Source organism: Bos indicus, chromosome 23, assembly GCF_029378745.1.
Source record: "Bos indicus isolate NIAB-ARS_2022 breed Sahiwal x Tharparkar chromosome 23, NIAB-ARS_B.indTharparkar_mat_pri_1.0, whole genome shotgun sequence".
NCBI classification, from domain to species: domain Eukaryota; kingdom Metazoa; phylum Chordata; class Mammalia; order Artiodactyla; family Bovidae; genus Bos; species Bos indicus.
Window position 1 is genome coordinate 10,114,279 of NC_091782.1, and position 7,425 is coordinate 10,121,703.

Sequence of the window (7,425 nt, forward strand, 5' to 3'; positions counted from 1 at the left end):
GGGGGAACCACCCCCTGGCAGCCTGGGAACTCATTCAGTCACTCATTCATGCATTCACTCACTCACTCATTCAATAGTTGATATATCGTTACCTAGTTCATCTTATGTGCAAGGTACAGGGGTCAGCTGAGGGCAGGGAACAGATGAGCAGGCAGCACTGGAAAAGGCCCAGTGGAGGGACGTGGGAGAACAGTGACGGTGGGCATCTGGCAAAGGAAGTCAGCAAGGACTTCCTGGAGGAGGCGCTCGCTGTCTGGCTCCCCAGGTCAGGAATGGAGACAGCTTTGGGGAAAGAGACCCAAGGCTCATAGGCCCACCCACCCTAAGTTCTGTGTGCCCCACAGGGCCTGGCGCAGGCCTGTCATACCCTGGTGCTCAGGAAGGACCGGTAGCTCGCTTTCCCAGGCCCTTAGTGGTGGTCAGCCAGCAGCTGCTTGCTCTCCACAGTCCTCGTCGGGAGAAGCACAGAATCTCCAGCCCCAGCACCCACCCGGGCTCCTCCACCTCTGAGAGACCAAGCAAGGCCACGTAGCCGAGCTCTCAGCTTCTTCCTCAACCTGCCAGGTGGGTTGAGGGCTGCCCTGCCCTCCAGGGACTCTTGTTCTGAATCACCTTGGAAGGGCACCTGGCATCTGCAACCCCCATGCTGTCAGATGGAGGCATTTTAGAGAGTACATATTGTTATTTTCCCATTTCAGAGGTAATTGTGTGACAATCTACAGTATGACTTTTCTAGGGCTTCAGGAAGATTCCAAGGTCTTCAGAACTAGCCCCCTCACCATAACTGTTGCCAAAATTCTCTTCCATATGGTTGTACTTTTCACCCTGGAGAGCCTGTGCTTGGCTGTTAGCTATCACAGGTGCCTTGGTAAGCAGGAATTATAAGAGTCATTTCCCTGAGAAGGTACAGGTAGGATGGAATGGAAATCGGGGAGGTAACACGAGTTCCTAAGATGACTACCGTCAACCATCCCAGCCTTCCAGAACCAAGAAAAAAAGGAAGACCTCCAACATTCCCAGGCGGGACCTTCTCTCCGTTCTTCCAGAAGCTTGTACTTATATCAGCACTAATAGTAATGGCCACCGAGCACTTACTAAGTGCCAGGCACAGTTTATTGCTCGCAAGACGCTAAGGTATTGATCACATTATAAGTACTGTAACATGGGTAAGTACAGGGAGCATCCAATAAATGCTCATTGAATGGATGGGGTGTCATAGATAGTTACCCCCAATGTCCATTCTCTTTTCCTCAATAAACAACCCCCTACTTTACCTGGGAACTTGGCTACCTGGAATTAAGACTACTTCAGGCTCCCTTGCAGCTAAATGTGACTGTGTGACCAAGCAGCAGTGTCATGTGTCATCTGCTATGACTCTTTCTTAAAAGTAAACGATCAAGAAAAAAAGTAAACTAACATGTATGATTTACCTCCTTCTTCTTTATCCTTCCTCTGTGTTACTGCCTGGGATGCAGCTGTGATGGCTGGAATCTTGGCTGCCATTTTGGACCATGAAAACAAAATGGTGGAGCAGTGAGCTGGAAGGAGCTTAGGTCTTTGAGGACTGCATAAAACCTTCATACTAGCTTTGGATTGCATGCCTCAGGACTTTTATAAGAGAAGCAGACTTTTGGTTTTTGTTAAGTGGTATCTTTATTACTCAAAGCCAAGCCTGATTCTATATGAGACAGAACAGAAGATGGGTAGATAGAGGAAGACAGAATACTCTTGCAGCCAGAGAGGGCATTTCACTGCTGGGTGGCATTGAGAAGGGAACTGGTCATATCATAGAAAACCTTGACCTTGGGAAGGCTGCTCCTTGAATGCTGATACAGCTTTGCCTTGGGCCCAAAGGAGCATTTCATAGGTGTTCCCAGGAATGGTGGGCCTGAGTGGATGGACCAGGTTAAGCTGTGCTGAGAATGGACAAATTATACCCACCCAGGCCTGGAATAAGGAAACAAAGCTGCCTTTGGAGGCTGGAAAGACCTAAGAGGTAGCAAGGAGAGGGCCCTCCATCCATCAGCTGGGGTTTACATGGACTGCAGTACTAAGAGGCTGCTTGGGGGGATGTCAGTGGTGGGTTCAAGGCAGGTTTGGCGCTCACCTGGGGCAAACCTGCCTGTGGGCTCCGGGGGGAGGGAGGGCCAAATAAGGGGCTCTGGCTAACACGTACCCCACCAGCACCTTGATCCATCCAGCACGGTGTTCTGACACCAGCTCAGGGTTTGAGCCAAATACACACCCTCGTTCTGTCACCTTCCACCTTTGCAACTTTGGCTGGAACCTGCCGAACTCCCCCTCCCCGTCTCTGAGGAATTCTCAGAGCTGTGGTATTAGTGTTACTCACTCAGTCGTGTCCAACTCTTTGCAACCCTTTGCACTGTAGCCCACCAGGCTCCTTTGTCCATGGAATTCTCCAGGCAAGAAAACCAGAGTGGACAAGGAAGCTAAAAGTTTCCTTCTCCAGGGAATCTTCCCAACGCAGGAATCGAACCGAGGTCTTCTGCACTGCAGGCGGTTTCTTTACTGTCTGAGCCAACAGGGAAGCCTAGAGTTCTGGTGAGGGGTGAGATAAGGTTGTGAAAATGCTCTGCAAACCTCAACGCCCTGTCCCAGGGCCTTGCTGATGGCCAACATAAAGCCATGTCATCTTATTCCCCATAGCAGCCCTTTCAGGTAACTTACTGTGCCCATTTTCCAGGTGAAGAAACTGAGGCCCAGATGTTAAAATGCCTTGCCTACGGTCATAGAAGGGAATCAGATATAAGCTCATATCTGAAGTTTCCTTGATCACCTTATGCCTGATAGTCCCTCTTACTAGCCACCTTATTCCCTTGGGGTCAAGTCCCAGGTCCTTGGCACAGCTCACCGGGTCTACTAGTTTCCTTCTCCTGCTCACAGGTCCCCAAGGCTGGTCTCCCCTTCAGTCCCCCTCAGGCAAGCCCCTCAGGGGGTGAAATCTGCCCCCTCCTGTTCCCCTCACCTTATCCATTACGGGCAAAGCCTTTCCCACGTCCACCCACTGCCGACCTGGGGTCCACACACACCCACTCCATCCTGGAACTTTTCTCTGACCTACTGAGATAACATTCTCTGCAGCCACTGGGGTTTCTCAGGCTTCAGCGTGTACACTGGGAGCTGTCACCCCCTCGGGCTGTGAGCTCTGACAGCCAGAGAAGGTGCCTGGTGGAGCCATCACCCCTTGAACACCCGGATGAACCAGGAAAAGTCCTTTTCCTGTTGTTCAAATGGAGTTGAGTTTCTTCTACTTCAATTGAAAGAACCCTCATCTTTTGAGCCCCAACTCAAGCGCTCTCTACTCCAGAGAGTTTTCTCATGTCCCCTCCAGCCCCCACATGTCCCAATTCTTTGTGCTCCGTTTTCCAGTGTTTCTTTCCTTCCCAGGACTCTAACTCCTTGAGGGCAGGGACTTCGCTCAGCTCGAGCAGCCTCAGACTCAACACAGACCGTGATTTCTGGAGCAGCTGGCTTCAGAGCTTTCCTGCCTGCATCCAAGCCCATCAGAGAGTCAGAAGCGTGGATGGGAGGCAGGGCCAGGGCTTGGCTTGGCGCTGCCAGCGCCTGGCCCCCTCTGGACCTCCATCACCTCCCCTGTGAGATAGAAACAACACCTGCCCTGCTGATCCTGCTGGCGGGGCCTTGTGACGAGTGATGAAAAGTTGACAAAGGAAGTGGACGTACTTTGGAAAGGGCGGTTGGTCTGTTGGTCTGTCTCTGTCTGTTGGTCTGTTGGTCAATAGACCGCTGCTCCCATGTCCTTGGGTCCCGCTCTCCTAGGAGCTGTAGCCTGGGAGTGACAGTGAGGAGAAAGCGGGGACCCGTGTCAGCCACAGAAAGACAGTGTTGCCAGTGGGTCCTTGCCCTGCCCCCCTGGCTGACACCAGGCCCTGCCCTGACCCAGGCTCCCGCTATGAGAAGGGAAATGGCTTGGGGAGGGGCTCGCTTGCTGAAGAGTCTGGGGTTGGTCACCCAGATGGGGTCACTCAGTGAGGGCAGGAAGCCTGGTTTGTGGGACCCAGAGACCAGGAGCCTGTGCTGTCCAGAGGAAGCCCCCGAGACCAGAGAGGCTAGGGAACAGGTTTAAGGACACATACCAGCACGGCATCTGAGTCCAGACCCCAAGCGTGCTTATGCGCTATTTCATCTCACCAAGAAGCACCTGGGGGCTTCTCTGACCTTCTCACAAGCTCCAAAGTCAAGGCTGGCAAGTGGCAGAGGCAGAATTTGGGCCGCGTCTGCCGGCATTCTCTTCCCAGGACATGTGCTGCAGCTGGATGGGGGGCCAGGGGACTAGAGACAGACTGGGGTCAGCTGCGGGGGTGCCGTGTCCTCAGGCCCATGAATCCAAGGATTCCCACCGCCTGGAGCACGCAAGGCCCCCGGGCCGTGACATGGTACTCCGGGCAGGCCAGCAGGCATTCACTGAGCACCTACTCTGTGCCAGGCCCTGTATGTGCGCGAGGGGCAGGGTGGCCGGGCACAGTCTGTCCTGGAGGAGTTCAAGGCCTGGTGGCCTCCGAGGGCCCAGGTGACCTCCAGCGTCTCTCCCAAGGCTAGCCATCTATGGTCACTGGTTTCATGAACACCTACGGTATGCGTGACGCTCTCCACTCTGGGAAAAACCGACAGGAGATGCCAAAGGCTTTTCCTCACCAATGCCATCCCTCCTCCTCCCCAGACATTCCCCACCGAACGGAGGCTGAGCAGATGGACCAGTCTTCCCTGTGTCTAAGGTCTTTGGTGCTCACCCCCCGACACACTCCTGTCTACAGCCTCATCCATCCACACCATCGCCGATTCACACCTGGGACGCAGCTGAGGAAGCCTCACTCCACCCCAGGACCCTGCATAGCTCTCAAGAGCTTCTCTGGGAACCGAGTCACACAGGGCTCCTGCCAAAGATGGGCTCCAACCCTGGGGAAACTTGCAGGCCTCCCTGGGGGTCAGAGAGGATACACAGACACACATATACATGTGAAATATCCGCTTCTCCCCTACCAGGCCCCTGCGATGGTAGAGCATGGTGACGACCCAAGATACAACCTGGCCCCGGGCCATCCAAAACTAGTCACTGCACACATGTGGGCTGCAGGCCTACTGTGGGCCAGGCAGGGCTCCCCGGGATACAGCAGCCAACTTTGGTTGGTTTACATTCTAGAGGAGAAAGATAGCCGGTCAACAGGAAAAGTAACAAAGGAGTGAATTACATAGCAGCTCGGGGCTGATGAGGGCCATGAAAAACAGCTCTCCTGGGTGCTGGGTGGGACGCAGGGGGCAACGTGAAACAGGGTGGTCAGGGCAGGCCTCCTTGGAGAGGTGAGATCTGAGCAAAACCGTGAAGGAGGTGAAGATGTGAGCCCTGAGCCCCGAGGTATTCGAGGCGGAGGCAAAGCTGGAGGCTGGTGAGGCTGGAGCAGAGGACAGGGACAGGAGGGGGATGAGGCCCGGGGCGCAGGGGGACTAGGCGGCAGCCTGAGAGCCTCGGCTCCTCGCTTCCCAGGCTTTCCTGCCCAGCACTTACCCTGGCTCCCTGCGCGCTTAACTCACGGCAGTGTCCCCACGGCCCTGGGAGGCATCACGTCTCCCTCCTCGGCCCAGGTTAAACCGCAGGGAGGAAACTGAGGCAGGCGGAGGGCGCGGAGGCCGGGAGCCAGGAGCCCAAGCCAGGCCCGGCCCCGCGACGGCGGCCACCCCCGCCTCCACCTCCGGGCATCGGTCGCCCCTCCCGGCCCGCTCCGCGGGGGCGCCAGGGGCAGCCCCGGCCCGGCCCGCCGTCTTAGGGGCTGAGGGCGGCGGCCCGCGTCACTCCCTTGCCCTCGAGCCGCTGCCTTTCCCCCATTAGTGCGGGCCGCAGGCAGACCAAACCGCAAACCCAGATAAGAGCACAATCGAACCTGTTTTGTTCGCAGGCCGTCCTGGGGGCTGGGTGGGAAGTCGGGGAGGCCCTGGCAGCGCCCCGGGCCTGCTATCAGCCCCTTTGAAATTTACCCACCTTATCAGGGCCGCGCTTTCCGAGCGGGGCAGAGAGGGGAACCGGGAGGCTGCCTTCCTTCCTCGGCTCGCTCTGCCCAGAGGAGGGTATGGGGGCACGCCCTGGGAAGGGCCGCCCCCCACCAAGGACTCAGACCCCCGGCGCCTCCCGTCCTGCCCTGACCCCGCACCCCACGCCTGCAGCACCCACTCCCTCACCCCCTCCCCAGCCGGGGGCGCCTGTTACACGACGACCCCCATCACACCCTCGGCAAATGTTTGTTTGCTGAGCACCTGCTGCTAGCGGAAGGAACACACCAACCTCTCTCCCCCACGGAGCTGACACTGGAGCTGGGGAGACAGTAAATAAACACAAATAAGTAGGTAAGAGAGTGTGTCCACAGGTGATGACCCCTGCGGTGGGGCAGAAAGGAAGCGAGGGTGTAGGATGGGGAGTGTTGGGCAATTTTAAGTGTGTGGTGAAGGGGGTGAGAGGTCGGGGAGAGTCTGAGAAGGTGATGTTTGAGTTAAGACCAGAAGGCTTCCAACTCTCTCCCTGGGGTTAGAATCCCACAGGAGGGCAGAGCCAGGAGGAGCAAGATCAGCCAGTCCTCAGAGATCCCTTTTTACTGAGGCTCAGAGAGGGCGATGAAATGCCGAAGGTCACAGAGCACCATGGCAGCAGAGCCAGGCGGAGCTCGAGCCCAGCCAGCACCTTTCTCCGCATTCCCGTGGCCCCCGGCCTGGGGCCGTGCCAGGGCCCTGGGCAGGACAGTAGGCCCCTGCCAGACAGGGGGGCTGAGCCTGGAAGTGCAGTGTCGACGCCGTCTGACTCTGCCTTTTGTAGACCAGGGGCCCGCCGGTGGAGTCTGAGGCTGAGGGTCAGGGCTCGGCCCATTGCTGGTGTATGTGGATGCCGTCGTGGTGGGGACCCAGTGCCCGGGTCCTCTGGCTCCCTCGCCAGCCCTGCTGTCCACTGACCCTGGATGTCCAGGTCCACAATGGCCCAACCTGGAGGGTGAGTCCTTCCAGGAGGAGCCCCTCTAGCCTCAGCACTCCCTCCAGACACACTCTCGCGCTCCTGCAGTGAAGGGTGAGTGGCCTGGAGGGAAGAAGGGGCGGCACGCAGACCACCCGCACAGTGGCTGTGGAGTCCAGGAGGGGCGGACCCCGGGGCCTGGCTGAGGCCCGACAGGCTCTAAGGAAACAGATGAGAAAACGGAGCTGAGGGGGCTCAGGGCCCTGGGGTGGTGGAGGAAGCATCCAGAGACCCTCGGGCACTGTTTTTATGGAGCTGCAGAAGCATCTGGGAGGAGCAGAGCCTGGAGACTAAGTTTAAGTCCCAGCTCTGCTGCTTCTGGCTGTGTGACCTTGGGCAGGTCAGTTTCCCCGCCCAGCCTCGCTTTCTCTTCTTACTGAAAGGGGAGCAAG